At 35.0% G+C, this 20,081-nt stretch overlaps 1 pseudogene; it reads right to left on the bottom strand.

Moving 5' to 3' along the window:
* Positions 1-13,368: 13,368 nt before the first annotated feature.
* On the bottom strand, positions 13,369-14,172 carry LOC121268545 (annotated as a pseudogene).
* Between the last annotated feature and the right edge of the window lie 5,909 nt (positions 14,173-20,081).

The following is a 20,081-nucleotide window of genomic DNA, read 5'->3' as shown; positions in this document are numbered from 1 at the left end:
AAGATCCTTCATTAAATTTTACAAGGGAACTACACGTCAAATAATCAAGGGTTTTAAGCGCCTTTTGGTAAAACAGGATTTAACAGACTTAACAGAAAAATAAGAAAAATTAACAGAAAAATAACAAAAGTTACTATTTATAGTTAGATAGTCACTTATTATAATAGAGTAGATATATACCCATTTTTTGTAATATAAAATTAATTAACAAGTGAATACTATAATAATGTCCTGAGTTTTGATCAGCTTGGTCTAAATGTCCGTCCAAATATGCCTTTAAAATATTGATCTGCTGCATGCCTTTCTGATCACCTTGATATATAATATTTTTTTATAAGCTCATGTACTAATTAAAAATATTCTTCCATCATTATTGACTTGAATACGATAATTAACAATGTGAGGGACGTGCTTGGTCTAAATAGACTTAATCATGTACATGTACTATCCTCATACACAGGCATTTCAAATAATATTAATCTGCAGCCTTAATGATCACCTCAATATTTTTCTATTATTGATTCTATTGATCTCTATATTTTGCATGCAGCCATCATTTTACCCATTCACATCCAATCTGAAAAAACCTGAAGTTTCTTGTACACGCGTCTTTCTCTATGAGCGAAGCCCCTTCTTCATGGAATACTATATATATAGCTAGATTATTTTGATTTAACTTGAAATAGATACTATCTATTTAGTTATTTAGTGTAAAATATTATATATTTATTATATATCATTCTATTTTTAAAAATAATCGAAGATATATATAATATGATAAAATTTAAAATAAAAAATATTATTTTTATATAAATATTACCCACATGATCATCATATTTTTTTTACAACGAGAATTAACGTTGGTCATCATATTACCTAAATAAATATTATTTTTTAGAATTAACGTTGATCATCATATTACCCAAACCAATGAGTCTTACGAAAAATTAGTATTCCAGGCCTACTCCTCTTGATTTATAGTTTGAAGAAAAACTGTTTCAAAACTAGTATTCTTACTCTGCAGACAAAGTTTACGAATGGAATATTGACTGGTTATCTGAACAGGAAATCCTCAATACCATGAGTAAAATGTTTTTAGTTGCAAATGCTTATATCAACAATAATATCAGACAACCTGATATTGTTTTGATTTTAACTCAAGGTTTTTCTAGTGTGCTTCGTCATTGGTGGGACAAACATCTCACAATTGACATGAAAGAAACCATTTAGAATGCTGTTAAGCGTAATGATGAAGGGTTACCGATTTTTTATGACACAATTGGGATAGCTCATCCTAATGGTGTTAACACCTTGATTTATACTATTTTAAACAATTTTATTGGTACACCATCTAATATCACTAATCGCGTTAGTGATCAGTTGAATAACTTCCAATGTCATCAGATATCAGATTATAGATGGTACCAAGATGATTTTATTTCCAGAATAATGCTTCGGGATGACAGACAGAAGCCTTACTGGAAGGAGAAATTTATTGATGGTCTACCTCGTTTGTTTGCTTACAAAGTAAAGGAAGAACTTACTGATATCTCAGGATTTCTTAATTACGAAAATTATACCTATGGTGATATTTTCAGCGTAATAAAGAAACTTGGTATTAGTATGTGCAATGATCAAAGAATGCTTCATGAACAGATGAAAAATAGTAAGAAAGCCAAATATGAAATGAGAATTTTTTGTGAACAATTTAGCCTTCCTTCTATTGCTCCATCTAAAAGAAAGCATAAACATTTTAAGAAGTTTTCCAAACCTCATGGCGGTACAAGGAGAAAACCCCATGATGATTTTTATAAGAAAAATACTAAAAAACCATTTTCTAAAAAAATGAATTTTAAAAATTCTTCAAAAGGAAAATGCTTCAATTGTGGCAAATCTGGGTATTTTGCTAATAAATGTCTCAAGAAGCCCAATAAATTGAAAAAGAAGCTTAACCAACTGAATATTGATAGTAATGATCAAGAAGAACTGTTTTGACTCCTAGAAACAGGATCCTTTTCATCATCTGATGTCCAAGAGATTAGTTTTAGTGATTCAGAGTATCACTCAGAAACTGAATCTCTAGCTTCTCCTGGTACTAAGCTTGGTTACGATTGCAATGATTCTTGTTGCAAAACTTTGAGTAAAATAGTCAATGTTTTAACCAAAGCAGAAGAACAAGAAAATCTTTTATTAACCTTAATCTCACAGATTACAAATCCGGAACTTAAAGAAGAATATCTTCTTAAACTCAAGAAGATAATGGTTCGTCAAGAACCAGAAACTTCTAAGCAAATTATTAGTTTTCAAGACGCCTTGGAAAGATTTCAAAAGAAAAAACCGAAGGATGTTTCTACTGCCGATTTACAACACGAAATTAATTTTGTTAAAAAAGAAATCGTTGAACTCATATCCGAGATAAACAATCTCAAATCTGAAAATGAAATCTTGAAACAAGAATTTTTGTGTTTTAAAATTGACAAATAACTTGATCAAGATATTCCTTCTGATAATGAGCAAACAAATGAATCTGATTCTAGTCAAAATGAAAAGACTAGTGACAATCAGATATGTTTGATTTGACAAACTATTCCTCCTAAATGGTTTTCTCGAGTTACCATTATTGTTTCTCGAGATTTTTGATTTTCTGTAGTTGCTATGATTCATTCTGGATCAGACTTGAATTGTATTCAAGAAGGATTGATCCTAGCAAATACTTTGAATAATCCACTGAAAAGTTATTTTCGGCAAATGAATCTCAGATGAAGATCAATTATGAGCTCAATAATGCTCATGTTTGCCAAGATAATGTCTGTTTTAAAATCCCTTGTGTTTTAGTCATAAACATGTCTGACAAAGTGATTCTAGTGATTCCTTTTATTTCTTCTTTATATATTTTTTTTACTAAAAAAGATGGTATTACTACCGACCCTTTTGGTCAAAAAGTTAAGTTTGAATTTACTTCTCACTTTGAGATTGATATGGATAAGGGTTTGAAATCTTTGCTTTCTGCAAAAACAAAACATTTGAATTTCCTCTAATAGGAAATCAAATACAAAAAGATTTCAGAACAATTTTCTAATGATTTATTACTTTAAAAAATTGCTGATTTTAACAAACGTTTAATTTCAGATGTTTGTTCTGATTTACCCAATGCCTTTTGGTATAGGAAGAAACATGTTGTTACTCTTCCATATATCAAAGATTTTCATGAAAAGAATCTTCCCACTAAAGCCCGACCTATTCAAATGAATAGTCAGACTTTAGAATTTTGCCAACTTGAAATTGCTGATCTTCTTAAAAAAGGGATAATTAGACATAGCAAGTCCCCTTGGTCTTGTGCGACCTTCTATGTCCAGAAAAATGCTGAACTAGAAAGAGGAAACCCCATCTAGTTATCAACTATAAACCTCTGAACAAGGTCTTAGAGTGGATTAGGTACCCTATTCCCAACAAAAATGACTTGATTCATAGGATAAGCAATGCTGTTGTCTTCTCCAAATTTGACTTAAAATCAGGATTTTGGCAAATCCAGATAGTTGAGTCAGATAGGTATAAGACTGCATTCAATACCCCTTTTGGTCACTATGAGTGGAATGTGATGCCCTTTGGTCTCAAAAATGCCCCTAGTGAATTCTAAAATATTATGAACGATATTTTCAATTCGTTCACCCTTTTTACCATTGTCTACATTGACGATGTCCTCATTTTCTCCAAATATTGATGAACACTGGAAACATTTGAATACGTTTCTTGATATCATTAGATTAAATGGTCTTGTCGTCTCGGCAAAAAAGATTAAATTGTTTCAAACCAAGATTAGATTCCTTGACTATAATATTTTTGAAGGCAAAATCAGACCCATTCAATGGACAATTGAATTTGCTGACAAATTTCCTGATGTCATCACTGACAAAAAACAATTGTAGAGATTCTTAGGATCTCTCAATTAAGTTGATGATTTCTACCAAGATATGAGGAAACAATGTCGACATTTGTTCAAATGGCTTCTACAAAATCCTCCTCCTTGGTCAGAAATTCATACTGCTCTAGTAAGGAAAATCAAAGCATATGTTAAGACTCTCTCGTGCCTTGGTATCCCTACTTTTGATTCTTTTAAATTTGTTGAAACAGATGCCTCTAACATCGGTTATGGTGGCATTCTGAAATAGACTGTTTCACCAGACTCTCCTGAACAAATTGTTCGCTTCCATTTTGGAGTTTGGAATTCTACATAAGAAAATTATAATACTATTAAAAAGGAAATATTATCTATAGTACTATGCGTTTCCAAATTTCAAAGTGATTTACTTAATAAGAAATTCTTATTAGGAGTTGATTGCAAAAGTGCTAAGTATGTATTAGAAAATGATGTTAAAAACATTACATTAAAACATATTTTTGCACGTTGGCAAGCTGTTTTAAGCGTTTTTTATTTTGATATTGAATTTATCAATGGCACAAATAATTCTATTCCTGATTTTCTTACCTGTGAATTCTTGCAGATACCCTACAATGAGCAAGAAAAAAGGAAAAGAAAAACAGACCACAACTCCTCCTCCCATTCCTAATAGGAAATCTATCAACAATGAACCAGCTTCAACCCTTGTTTCATCTACTTTACAAATTACCAATAGGTTCACTCCTCTTGGTAAAGTCATACAACCTGCTACCTTTGCTTCAACTATTTCAACTGCCTTTGATCCATATGCAAAGGCAATTGCTTCAAAATCTATTGTTACTCAGTATTTGCCCAAACCAAAAATTGAGTACATTAGAAAAGCTTATTCTACCAACTTATTTTACAATGAGCCAAATAGATCTGTGCAGACAGATCTATTCAAAATTGCTTCAACTTATTTTCCCCATGGTTTCCACTGAATACTAGAGAATTCCTCAAAAAATCTCCAATTCTATTCCAATATTCTTGTTCTCACTAATTCAATTGTCATTGTGGCGCACCCGACCCCTATGTATGGGAACACGGGAATCGAGACACCTAGATGATGACAACACGATCACGCATCCCAACAATAGTGCCAAGTGTGTGTACATGCAATAGGATACAATCAACAACACAGCGGATAATTAAGCAAGTCAACTAAATACCAGAATTTTTAATACAAATACATAAGTAAAATATTTAAAAAGAGTTATACAGTTATCCCAAGGTAAAAAAAATATAATACAAGGCCAAATGCAAATACGAGTGATCCCAAATCACTCATCAGGCAAAGCCGAGTCCTCAGGCTCACCCTCATCTTCCTCTGCATCAAAATCTGCATTACCATAAAACGATACCGCAAGTAAATATAATACAAACAAACCTCGAGAATAAAAATGCATTAATGCTACCAACATGCATGCATATGATGAAATATGCATTATTCTCAAAACATCATTTTCCTCGAAAATGAATATTTACCAACGCAAGCCAAAATCCCATTTGGCCCAAAAATAATAATCCACCATTTTTCCAAAAAATGACCCAAACCAATAAACTATCATTCTCCGAGAAAATGAATCACATAAAAATTCTTTTATTCAACACACGCTATTTTCCTAGAAAATAGCCCATTAATCCATTTTACCGTATGCACCAAGATCTCCCCTAGGGACCATCTGCACACCCTGGCTCCCTTCACCACACCACGTGTAACGACCATGCGTGTGACTTTGTAACGAGCGATGCCCAGTTCTCCGCCCAACGCGTTCGTGGCCAAGCATCCTCTAGCCCCTGCCAGCAAAGGGGTCACGGAGTCGGCACGAGAGCATTATCATCCCGTCCTATCTCATTGTCGCCTAGCAACAACCCAATGGACGTCACTTAGTATATTCCGCTCTCGAGTGACCAGAGGAGCTCCACCGAGATAATACCCTATCTCGGCTTGGGGTCGTGATACACACGCACCCAAAAATCATTTATCACATGAAAACCCAGTTTTCATAAAATACACATGAACATGAATGCAATTACACGAAAACTCAGTTTTCATTTACAAACATGAACATGCGTGCAATTATGCCATGTACATGAAACAACACCAATAACCAACAACCAACAATTGCCGACACAATCCAATCACACAAACAACTCCATTCTCCAATCTATTGAAGGATCACGGAGCTGCAAGAAGTGGCAACACAGCTACAGAACAGTGCAAAATGCACTGTGGCCGTGGGTCTCAAAAACTCAAGTCTCAACGGGGACAAACTAAGACCCGAGATTGATAGGGAATGGCTTAGGAATGTCGGTGAAGCCAATGGAGGTGGTGGTTGGTCTTAGGTGGCGGCGTAGAGGGTGGTTGAAGGCTAAAATGTCCAAATCGAAAATGTAGAAGAATGTGCTTCACCAGTGGTAGATCGGGGCTGAGGATGGGTGCATTAGGTTGCTATGAGGTCGATGATAAAGTGGTGAAGAAATAGTGGCCGGAGGTGGCGCGACGGCGGCGCGCGAACACAAGAGGTGTCGCAGCATTGCGTCATACGTGGGGACAAACGGCGGCGCAAGAGAGGCTGAGATTGGAGGGTGGTGGTCGTCAGCCGGTGGGGAGTGAGGCACACAGCAGCGCGCGGCAGTGGCTGGGTGGAGTAAAAGAAACGCACGTGGAGAGAGAGAGAGAACCTTCGCGCGCGGGAGAGCAGGGGAGAGAAAAAGAAAATGAAGGACAAAGAAAAGAAAAAGAGGAAAGAAAAAATGGAGGGAAATAAATGACGTTCAATCCTCACATCTTGGGTCACAAAAATGATCTAACGAAAAAAATTTTAAAACAGCCAGTCAAAAAATAATTTAAACGTAATGATAAAATAAAAATAAAATAATTAAATCAAACAATAAATTAATTTAAAATGAAGAACAATTTAAATGCATAACAATAATTAATATTAAGGAAACATATTAAATTTAATTTTCACAATTTAAAGATCATAAAAATAAACCATTTAAAAATCCGACAATTTTAAAACAAGAGAATAAATTTTTGAATTAATAAAAATAATCATTCAATAAAAATACACTAAAATACGGGGTGTTACATCCTCCCCCCTTAAATAAAATTTCATCCTCGAAATTAGTAAGGTCAAACATTAAAGTTAAGACAGGAATAAGATTCAACTAAGAGCAGACTTAAGAACATACCATCATAGTCAATCAAACAAATATGGATATTGCTCGCTCATGTCGGCTTCTCTCTCCCAAGAGAAATCTTGAGCCAACGGATCGCCCCATGACACTTTCACCAAATGTATTGCCTTGGACCTTAACCTTTGCTCTTTCCAATCCACAAATTGCATCAAGGCAACTTCATAAGTAAAGTTAGGCTGAAGTAGAATGCGTTCAGGGTCAACAAAGCGTGGCTCTTGTTGACCAAAAGTCTTCTTCAATGACGACACATGGAACACATCATGAACTTCCCCAAAATAGTCTGGCAATGCAACTCTATAAGCAACAAGCCTAACTTTCTCTACGATCTTAAAAGGGCCAACATACCTCGGACTAAGCTTTCCCTTCTTAACAAAGCGCTTAACGCCTTTCATAAGAGAGACTTTGAGATAAACCCAATCACCTACCTCAAAGGATAAGTCTCTTCTCCTTGTATCTGCATAACTCTTCTGATGACTTTGAGCTTCCGCCATTTTAGTCCTTATAAACCGAACTTGATCTTTCATTTCTTGAATTAACTCAAGCCGAATCAATTTACTCTCGCCAACTTCATCCCAACACAAAGGTGATCTACACTTCCTCCCATACAAAGTTTCATACGTGGCCATCAGAATGGAGGAATGAAAAATATTATTGTAAGCAAACTCAATTAGCGGCAGATGATTCTCCCAACTCCCCTAAAATTCCATGACATAAGCTCGCAACATATCCTCAAAAGTCTGAATAGTGCGCTCTGATTGACCGTCAGTTTGAGGGTGATATGTAGTACTAAACTTCAACTTAGTGCCTAAAGCTGCCTGCAAACTTTTCCAAAAATGGGACGTGAACCACGGGTCCCAATCTAACACGATACTCTTGGGTACTCCGTGCAAACGCACTATCTCTTTGACATACAACCGAATCAACTTACCCAAAGAGTCGGTACTATTGATAGGCAAGAAATGGACACTCTTCGTCAACTGATCAACAATCACCGAAACTGAGTTCTTTCCACTAGTGGTCCTCGGCAAACCCAATACAAAATCCATAGAAATGTCATCCCACTTCCACTCAGGAATAGGGAAAGGTTGGAGTTTACCAGCAGGTCTTTGATGCTCAGCCTTAACTTGATGGCACGTGTCACATTTCTCAATAAACATGGCGATATCCATCATACTCGCATTAGCCTCCCAGTGGCACATCACGCCCAGTATCCCTAGGGTGGCTATTTATCCAAAATCTCCTTTTCCACAAGAATCTTAATACAAAATTCAATAAATTCCAATGATTAGCATCTCCATACAATAATCTGTGCTAACCTCAATCGACTCCTATGCTATAACTTCTAAACCTTCATTGATTATACCTTTGGTAACTTAATGGACACTTCCAAAGTTAACCATCAATAACATAATTGGTCCAACTGAGTAATTAATCTCCAACTACAAGTATGGTTTCAAAAATTCAAGTCACCACTAATTCCTCAAAATCAGCACAAAATTTGAACTCCTAATTACAACCAGAATATCACGCTCCTGCTGTGCACTCTGATAATTTGCCACATGCATAAAATTTATGTCCTCATAAAACTAACACCATCGAGTACAAGGTGGCTCCATACCTACTAACGAAAAACTCTTATCATAATTTGGTAGAAAATATTCTCTTTCCCACAACCATGAGTTATCTCTCATATTCCTCAATTAACTCTCACTGCCTTGATCAAAATCAATATTCCATAAAATACATCCATGATCATTGACAGAAAACCAGTATCAATCAACTTCAGCATCCCAAATTGAAAACAAGTAACATCACCCCAAAATACACATGTTTCATCTAAGAAAAGGAACATACCCTAAAAGGCTCTGTTCCAACCTGGCCAACCAATAAGAGCGCCTATAAACTTCTACCTGACAACCTAAACCCAAAAGCTCATCAACTACATTCTGAATAACATCTAATCTAGTGGTGACTAAACTCACTACGAACCATCATTGACCTTACCAAAACATTTACAAAACCTTACTGGTAACTCGCCCACCTACTTCTACTCCTATAAGCTAGTATTAGCACAACTAGTTCCTTCAATAACACATCACTATTAAACCTCAAGGCAAACCATACTGCTCAAATCTTCAATCCACTAAAAGCCATTGCAAAGTACCCATGGATCCTAATGCTTTATTAACTCACATACTTGATCATATTATACATCACTGATGCCTAAGCTTCAACTTCCAAGATCTTATCATACACCATACATGACGACCCATCAATCTCTCTTCAAGTCAAATAACAATGTCCTTAATTCAACCTACTGGATGCTCACTCTCCAAAGGAAAGTATAACCTAAAAATTTAAATTCCTAGGTAACCTCAAGTCACAATTAGTTCCTATAAATAATCACAACAATTATTGCCAACCATCATTCCATTGAGTAACCTGCTTCGACTATACACTTCGATCAACTCATAAAAAAAACACCAAGCCAAAATTTCTTGAATTTAATACTATTGTATTTACTCCTCTTCAACACCTACCAAAGCCACTACCTCCAAACCAAAATGAGATTAGGACCTGTACTCTCCGAAATGAATACACACTCACCACTACTCACATCGATCTCATGCACTCTTAGCCAAAACCAATAATCCTCCAAACGTGCAAGTGGTCCATCACTACCATATCCATCATCTGGACCCATATCCTCGAAATCAACAAGAATCATTTCCTAAATCCGCACCATCTATTATCCTTAAAATTGATATGGATTAAATCCTTAACTTGTCACTATAACCTCGAACTAAAAACAATCATTTTTCGAACTAGATCAACATGTTCAATCCTCAGAAAATACACGAACTAGTTCATTACAATCTATCTCCAAATAAATTCTCTCCTAAAAATTTCTCATATCAGTAACTCAATCCTGATCAATCCAATTTTAATGGTTAACGACAAATCAATCTCTAGAATAGACTAAGCTAGCGTACCAAGTCTACAAAACTAAGAACTCCAATCCTATTATAATTCAGTCCTTCAACTCTGCAATTCTAAAACTTTAAACCAGATAAGAATCATTTCCCGAAATCCTCAAGATCGATGACCTTAAATCTAAAACATTCACCTTATAAAGCTTGTAAATTCTAAAACTCCAAATGTTATCAAACTGCTTATCAAAGTCGGCAAGATCGAAAATTTCTAATCTAAGTAATCCCTCAATTGCTTGTTGATCCTACCACCTTAAATCCAATAAACTTATTTCCTAAAAATTATAGGGCCTCAAAACTTAGATGAACTTCTCATAAATCTAACCTTGAAGTTTATTGAACTTACAACCTCCTATTCTAAAGCCTCATGTCATATCTCCACAAAATATAAAACCTCAATTATCCTAAACATTTAAAACTATTCTCCTCCTCAATTGCAACTTGAGTTCCTACTCCATAGAGTTCACCCAGACCATGTCGTTCCCTTCAAGCCTTGGTATTAAAGCAAACCATTTGCCAAGAGTTCAGGCCTACTACACTAAATGTTCAAGCCTAACAATGGCATTCACCGTCGTACCATCTTCCTGCCATAGCACAACCTTTACCCGCCTTTCAACTCCGAACAAAACAAAACAAAACAAAATAAAATAAAATTCCATAAATAAAATAACATACGACAAAATGAATAAAACAAATGAAGTAGTACACAGTAAAATAATTTAAGCAAATAAAATAACCTACCATAAAGTAAAAAAAATAAAACCAACAAAAATAACATACTTTAAATTAAATAATTTCAATTTACATTTTTAAAATTTCTGGTACCAAACCTAAGGGACATGTGGTTTTATCTAGAGCCAATGACATAATGATGACCCCCTGTTTCACGTGATTAAACAGTTCACAATACTGTTCACTCACGGACTGCTTTACTTTTACTATTGTAAACAGGAACTCCTTATCCTATAAAATGATAACCTTGCTTTAGAAGCAGGCAGAGCTCATACACTCGCCTTCTTCCTTCTCTCTACCCATATTCTACAGCTCTCTCTATTTCTTGTTTTACCTATTTCAAAGCTTGTAAGTAATTTTACTTTTGTAATTTTACAAAGCTGATATTTTTAATGCAATTGATCATTATCTTTGCATTTATCTTATTTTGATTAATTACTGCACACATGCATATGGTCGGTTATACCGCCTGTATATTCTTGTGCATACTCTGATATTGCTTCTTTGTCTCTTCTCTCTTCTTCACTTCTCCGCTTGTTTGGTATCAAAGCCATCTCTGGTATCTAATTGTTGCTATTACTTCTCTTCATTTCATCTTGTTTTGTTGATTCACAACCCCCACCCTGAGTTCTTACTTTGTTTGGTCTATCTCCTTATTGTCCGTCTAGTACCTTGGTAAGACCCGTTTGCCAGAGAGTGTTTAGGGCATTTAGGTTGTCAGGTCGGGATAAGGATGATATTCGCAGAACCCTGAAGTGCGAAGGTCGGTGTTGTCTGGCAACAAAATGGATAGAAGGTTTAGATCTAATTCAATTAGTTCCAGATCGACTATGCTACCTGACATGGTTAATGAAGAAGATTGCTCTTTCGAAGAGGCTATTTCACCTGCTTTGGAATCTTGGAAGATTCCAAAGATTGATTTGAATTCTATTTATCAAACCTCTTGGGTTCAAACTACTTTCAATACTGCTTTTAAATGTTAGAACGGTTGAACAAACCTATGTTCTTTCAAAATCTCAAAAAAAATGTTACCTATTCTCAAAAGATCATCTTCAAGATTTTTTGAAAAGAGGATACAAATACTTGCATATTAGTTCTGTTCAAATTGCTGCCAAACCTTTAACAAGGAAATGCATCAATGCTTCTATTCTATTTTGTTTAAGAGATGCTAAATTCAATAATTTTGAAACTAGTATCCTTGGAATGATCCAGTCATCGCTCTCGGAAGGACTGGTTCATTTTGATTGTTTTCCTGATTTAACTCTTACTTTAGATGACAAAAATATTCTTAAAGTTTTAACTATGAATATTTTAACCTCTGGTTATGACATGCTTGAGGGAAGCAAACATCTCGCTCTTATTTTTCAGATTTACTATCGTCTTTTAAAAACGAATTTAAATCCAAAAGCCATTGCAAAATCAACTGGTAGAGAAACTCTTTTGATCCAGAGTTTTACCCCAGATACTAATATTCAAGTTCCAAAGATGGTTTATTGGAAATATATCTCTCTTCCCAACGAATGGACCTTAGAACATGATGTTCCTCCTATCAGAAATATTCCCAATGATTTTGTATATATATATATATATATATATCATCGTGCTAAACAACATATACAAGACAATATTCCTTGTCGATCGAATTTGCAAAAACATATCTTAGTGATCATCATGAATCAACGTGACATGTAGGATAGAACCATTACCAGGTGGCTCTTGATCACGCCTGGAAGAGGATCTGATCTCCATTTTATATATACAGTACTAGTACTACTATATATCCATGAAGTATTTTAGTCATTGTGTTTTTAGAAGTGATTGATTGATAGATATATACTATGTAGCTAGGGGAGTTACTCATGAATCGGTCACTGTCTTTCCTTGCAAGGATCATCAGGCAGAACTTGGTAGATTCTTGATCAGCTTTTAATAAAGTTGTTTATCTAATCGGGAGAACCATTCTTAACAACTACAAGTACTTGCAGATATTGAAAATACCATACAAATTCGACTCCTTCAATTAATATTGTAATTTTGCTTCGGACAATCCAAAAACAAACTCGCAAATGTTGTTGTCTTTTTTATTTTCCTTTCCTCTAATATTGACGAAGAATTACCGTGACATGGCATTTTATACATTTCAAGAAATAAATTCATTTGAATCCTATACATTAAATTCATGTGTAATATTTTTCATTCGTATTATTATTTATTTATTTTTGTATATTTTGCAATGGGGCCGGAAAGATGGGGAAGCAAGCTCGGGGCCCCTTACAAGTGATATATCTCTCGACGTCTCAACATATTCAAAATGCAATTAAGTCCAATCACACTTGTTGATGATTATAACAAAGTGACTGTAAATTATAAACGACCATTTTATTTCAATAAAATAAATTCAATGAGGTTACGAGTTGGGAAACATTGACAAACTTGATCACACCACCATCTCATGGTTTATTGCAAATATGTCTTGAAATCTATGATTTTAGTTTATGAAATTAGTTAGAACTGTTTCTGAAGATAGTTAACCACATTCTTGTCCACTTGGAAGGCCTTGGTGAGAACATCTTGATTGATGGGAGGATTGGATCCAAAGACTGCGTTGGCAATGGTGATGACCCCAGGATTCTGGCTACTCAGACCAGCAAAGGCAACGGCCTTGGTATTTCCGACGTTCAACTGGAAGTGAATGAGACCGATTGGGAACACAAAGACGTCTCCCTTGTTTAGAACTTTTGTGAAGAGGCGGTTACCGTCTGCATTGGATGTGACAAAGCCAACATGAAGAGTACCTTCTATGACTACAAGAAACTCAGTGGCGCGAGGGTGGGTGTGGGAGGATTTAAGCCACGTGGTGCAAAGTCGATGTGAGCCAAGGATATGCCTAGGGTGTTGAGGCCTGGTAGTTGTTCCACTGTCACAGCGGTGACGTTCGACCCCACTTTATTTGAGGTGTTTCCGGGAATGTTCACCGAGCGGAAGAAATCATCAGCAGTGACAAGCTTTGGGTCCTTGCAAAACTTTCCATTCACAAATACTGCAGAAAGAAAGAAAAGAAAATGTTTGTTATCATCATGACTATATATATACACATGATATTATGCAGAAAATACAATCAAAGAATGTAGCAATAAAAATGTGTACATACCAGCAGAAGCAGGATTGTCGATTGCAACACAAAAGTCCTGCAGGGGACTGGGGTCATAGGCAGAGGCGAAGGAACAAGCGAAAGCCAACAGGACTAGAGTTACAATGGCGTACTTAGGAAAAACCTTAGAGTTCATGATATCAGAGGCTATGATCTATCTCTGCGTTTAATTTAGTACCGATCTGTGTAAATAATATTGCTTTCGACGGAATGAGAAATGTTGGATGGTCACATCCCTATTTATAGAGAGAAATTAAGTGAACTGGTCCTTGTTTTCACCATAAACGTGCAAGACTTGTCAACCCTTTAATATTCTGAGGTTGTCGATTATTATTAATTTATTTAATGGGCCTGTGAAACATTCTTTTAAGCATTAGTGCTACTCGCATACATATATATGCATTGAAAATGCAACCAAATTGGACCCCTTCAAATAATGGAACGGTGCCATTATTCCACAAAAGAGCTGGATTACATTGACCCAGTTCTCTCTCTCTCTCTCTCTCTCTCTCTCTCTCTCTCAAATAGACCGGCCTGCATGTACCCATGATGACTACCACCATGTATATATGCAATTACAACAAGGTTCCCATTAATTCCACCTTTCATATATTTTTATTTTTATTTTTATTTTTTTTTAATGATTAAGGAAGTGACTATTAGTGAATTTATATATTTTTTTTAATTTTTTTCTTAATGGTTAAGATTGTTTAAAAAATACTTAAAGAAAAATAAAAAATAAAATAAAATAAAATAAAATAAAATCATTTATACTAGCGTGCACATTAATTTAGTGAGCACATTTGATAGTCACCCTAACGTTATCCTTTCAAATAATAATAATTTGCAGCCTTTATCACTTGATCGATCAATATTTTTCCATCACTATTAATTATTGATTCTATTGATCTCGACATGTTGAGTAAATGCTCACATACATGCATTTACTCAACATGTTGCGATCATTCGAAAAATCTAATTCGCATTGGTAAGTAACTCTCTGGAAAATCTGGCGTGAAATTATTGCTAATTTTGTTGTAGTTTAGTTGTGTTTGAGATGGGCCTAGGGCCCGGGGAAGTGTTTGAAATATTTGACGTAGTTGTTGTCGAAATCTGGGCCGAGGGCAGGATGGAGGATGGGAAACGTGTGTATATAGTTGGGATTTGTGAAACTGTGGATTTGTGACTACAGTGTTGTTGTTTGTGATTGTTGTGTGTTATGTCATGACATCCAATAAAATGTCTGTCATGCATCTGCATATTACTGTTATTGATATTTGGCATGATTTATTCAATTGTGTCATGTTATATGCTATGCTGATAAAATTGAAAACAAGGTTTTCGTGTCTTGGTAATATTTTTATAGGTCCGTGCGTATCACAATTCCAAGTCAAGGTGGGGTATTATCTCGGTAAAGCTCCTCTGGTCACTCGGGAGCATAATAAACTGAGTGACGTCCCCAACTCGGTTGTCTCCTGGCGACAAGGGGCTCAGACGAGACGATAACACTCTCGTGCCGACTTTTTAGCCTCTCCGATGGCGGAGGTTAGAGGATGCCTAGTCACATACGTGCTGGGTGCAGAGCTCGGCATTGCTCGTTAAGAAGTCACATGCAGGATCGTTACCCGTGGTGTAACGAATGGAGCCAAGGTGTGCGCATGGTCCATTGGGGAGACTATGGTGCATGCGTAGTAAATGGATGTGTTTTTTGGTAAAAAGGTGTTTTTGGCGTGAGAGGTTCTAATAAATGCATTTAGGGGATGGTCATAAAAATGGATATTTTTGGAGTTTTTGCTTCCATGACTGTTGTTCATTGTTTGTTTGTATGATTTCATGTTTGAATCTCTTGGTTGTCGTTCTGCTGATTTATTTACTGAGATTGCAAAATCTCATTGTGGTATTCCTACATACAGTTCTGTTTCATATAATCGTAGACGTTAATGCAGATGAGGGGTATGAGCAGGACGGACCAACCGCACCTGATGAGTGATGGCTTGGGACTTTACCCGTTATTTGTTGTTGGACCTTTGTATTCATTTCTTTATTTCAACAGGATGATTGTATTAACCTTTTGGAGGACTTTGTTTTGGGTTGTATCGTTTTTAAACTTTCTAGTACTTAGTTTTGACTGCCTTATATTTTTTCACTATGTTATTTATGTTGTACACATTTTGCATGTTTGCATAGACTTGCACATGGCGATGGGGTGTACGATCCGTGTGGTTATCATCCCCGTGTCACGACTTCTACTCAATTACACGTGGAGGGTCAATGGTGCCACTGGTGGTATCAGAGCGGTTGGGCTCTGGGTAAATCCATAAATTGCTAAAACTGGATGGAATCATGTGTGCGGTCCTTTCTTAATGTATAGAGTCTTGGTTTAAGCCAAGGCCACCATTGACTTTGTTAAGAATTTGAGATACTTACACTAATTGAAAGTTTTGATCGAGATATACCTTCTTGTATGCATGAGGATATCGGTATTTGACTGAAAATTTAATATCGCAATCTAAGTGGGGGATTATTATATTTGTTATAGATTGTGATATTAAATATGTGAATTAATTGAATTTGGATTATTATTTATTTTGGTGAACCACTATCTCAAATAGATGCATTGGTTCAGTTGGTAATGATGTGTTGTTTCAAATGAAAGAGTAAGAGTTCAAAATTCCACAAGTGCACTTTGATTTATATATATTGTGGAATAAGTGATCAGACCCACAAATTTTAACATTTCATTCTCTCATATTTTCAGTCACATACACAATTTTGTAAAGAAATTCTGAAGGAAAAACTTCAGAATTACTATTTGGTGAGTTTGTTGTATCATGAAGGTGAATTGCTTGTAACCCGATGGCAAACTCTTTCGAGTGGGGAAAATTATCACCTTAAAGATAATTTGCTACACGCCTCAAATTCGCATTTATTTTTTTAGATTATTGTATCTGCATAATTTTCTTCAACAAGCTTTGGGTCCCTAAGGAACTATTCTTCATTCTGTAGAAGAATGAAGAACAAAAAAGAGACGAAATTTGAAGAAAACCTCGTCAATATAGTGACACTTCTGTGAGGGTATTTGTCCCACAAGTTGGTGATGGATAAAGGGAATTGAGTGAGTGCAATTGTGTACCAATGAGCCCTATTTATAGGCTATCGTGATCTAGTTGGCAAATGGCACAACTATTAGTAACTCAATGGTTGGCAAATGACACAACCTTAAGAAGTGACAACGTTTTGACTAAATCAAAAGGTTTTGTTTTTTTACACTTCCTTAACCATCACCCCATGTGAACCATCACATGGAATGCTTTATTGAAAGCTTAAATTTGGGTATATCCATATAATCAATCAACATATTTTGTGATAATCAGTCTGTCATCTCATTGATAAAAAGTGGAATATAGAGTTTCAAGGAAAAACACACTGATGTGCATTATCACTATATTTTAGATATAGTGAAAATATGTGAGGTCAAGGTTAATTTCATTTCCTCGACCGAGATGGTAGTAGATCCGATGACCAAATAATTATCTCTGGAGAAATTTGGAGAACATGTGATTAGAATGGAGTTGAGAGAAATCTAGGTGAAGCAACCTCATGGTCGACATGTATAACTCAGGAAATTCTGGGGACACCTAGAAAATTGGAGTTATGGTGATACCCAAATAAGAATTTTGGTCATTTGTAAAGTCACTGATAAGGTAATTAAGGAAAACCTCAAGAATGGCTTTAGGGAAGGTACTTAATAAAATTTCAGTGCAAGTTAATTAAGGTTTATAAAGTTGCTGATAAAGTGATTAGGAAAAGCCTCAGAGATAGCCTCTAGAGGAAGTACAAAACAAAAATTCAATACAGGTCAATACATGTGTTATGTATTTGGCTAAAATCATCAATTGTGACAACAATATCTATTATTGATCTAGTCACGAAGAATTGATGTCGTTCATTAATTTTTTTAGTGAAATGAAGTCAACCTTTATATGTAGTTAGTGGGACCACATATGGTGGAGGGTGCGGTTAGATAAGGTAATGACAAAAGCGTGCGCACGTACAGTTTTCTCATGCTCTGACGCCGACATGCAAAGTTGAGTAGTGAAAAGCTTATATTGGTATGAAGGTAAAATTTTCAATTGAATTATCACCGTTTTATGTGATCAAGTGTGAGATGTAATTCTAAGCACTATGATCACCAAATGATGTACCCCTGCATGAAAAAAAACATGGTCTTGTACTTATTATTATAAACATGAGGTTTTCCACAACTTGAGCATAAAAAACTTTAAACATTTCGTTTATTTCCTCATCATCTTTTAGCACATACTTTTATTTAAAGCATGACTTTTGCAAACAGGTGTACTTAAGGATTTACAATTTTCCATACCAAATCTTTTAAGTACTTTTCTAGATATTTTTCTTGATCTAAATATAATATTTTTTAATATCTATGTCTAGAAATTCTTATACCAAGAACATACGCAGTTTTACCTGTGTCTTTTATTTCAAATTTAGATTTCGAGAATTCTTTTGTTTCATTCATGATATCTCGACAATTACCTACCAGTAATATATCCTCAACATATAATGTTAATTTATTATCATTTTTCCATACGTATAAACAATAATCTAGTGGACTCATTTCATGTCCCATTTCCAAAATGGCTTGGTGAAACTTCAAGTACCATTAGCTTGAAGATTGCTTAAGCTCATACAGTGACTTATTCAAATTGTAGACTTTCTCTTCCTGACCTTTAATTTGGAATCCTTCTAGTTGAATCATAAAGATATCCTACTTTAATTCACCATTAAGACAAGTTGTCTTTACATCTAACTGATGTAATTCCAAATTCATCCTGACAACAACAGACATGATCCATACGAATGTGAACTTCACCACAGGCAAATACGTATCCACAAAGTCTACATCTGGTTATTGAGTATATCCCTTGACTACTAACCTTACTTTATATCTTTCCAATCTACCATCAACTTTATATTTTCTTCTAAGAACCTATTTACAACTAATAGCTTTTCTATCTTATAGAAGATTTGTTAACTCTCAAATATTATTTTTGTTTATTGATTTTATTTCATCTTTCATCGCCTCAAGTCATTTATCTGAATTGATACTATTGATTGCCTCAGAGAAAATTTCAGGTTCATTTTCTAAATTTTCCAAACTGGTATTTAGTGCATAATGATTTTGAAATAATATCGATGGTCGTCTGGTTCTTTTACTCCCACTCTCTCCAACTTCAATACCTGAAGATTAATTTTTATCTGACTTTCTTTTAGTTTTATTATTTTGTATCTCAATAATATCAGAATTTTCATTGTCAGACTCTGTGGATATCTGTTGATTTTCTAAATCATTTAATAAATCTATCTGATCAACTGGAGTAATAAAGTTTGTATTTTTCAAGAAAACAGCATCCTTACTTTCTATTAATCCTCTTTCAGAACGATAAAATATGTATCCACTTCCATTTTCTACATACCCAATAAACCTACATTCTCAGGTTTTATTTTTCAGTTTATCCCCTAGTGGCCTTGGGATAAGCACTTGTGCCTTAAAACCCTACACTTTGAGTTTACTTAAGTCTAGTTTATGTCCCGTCCATATCTCGTAAGATGTAAGAGGTTTTGCTTTGCTTTTAACTCTATTTAATATAAATGCCACAGTCGATAATGCTTCACCCCAAAAATGTGGGGGTTGATCAGCATTTGCCATCATCGATCTCGTCATATCCAATAGAATTCTATTTATTTTTTCCTCAATGTAATTTTGTTGAGGTTTATATGGCATAGTATAAATGTGTCTTATATCATTCAATTTGCAAAAATATCCAAAGCATCAAACTCACCTCTATCACTATTCAAACCTTTAATGACCCTATCCAACTAGGTTTCTACTTCTATTTTATATTTTTTAAATTTCTCAATTGCTTCGAATTTATGAGTAAATAGATATACTCAATTTTGAATAATCATCAATTAAAGTAAAAATGTACTCCATTCCTCCATGGGTTTTAGTTCTAAAAGGTCCACAAACATCAAAATGTATAAT

The sequence above is a fragment of the Juglans microcarpa x Juglans regia genome, chromosome 1D, assembly GCF_004785595.1.
Source record: "Juglans microcarpa x Juglans regia isolate MS1-56 chromosome 1D, Jm3101_v1.0, whole genome shotgun sequence".
NCBI classification, from domain to species: domain Eukaryota; kingdom Viridiplantae; phylum Streptophyta; class Magnoliopsida; order Fagales; family Juglandaceae; genus Juglans; species Juglans microcarpa x Juglans regia.
Note: the sequence above shows the minus strand (reverse complement) of the source record. Positions and strands in the feature narration are given on the sequence as shown.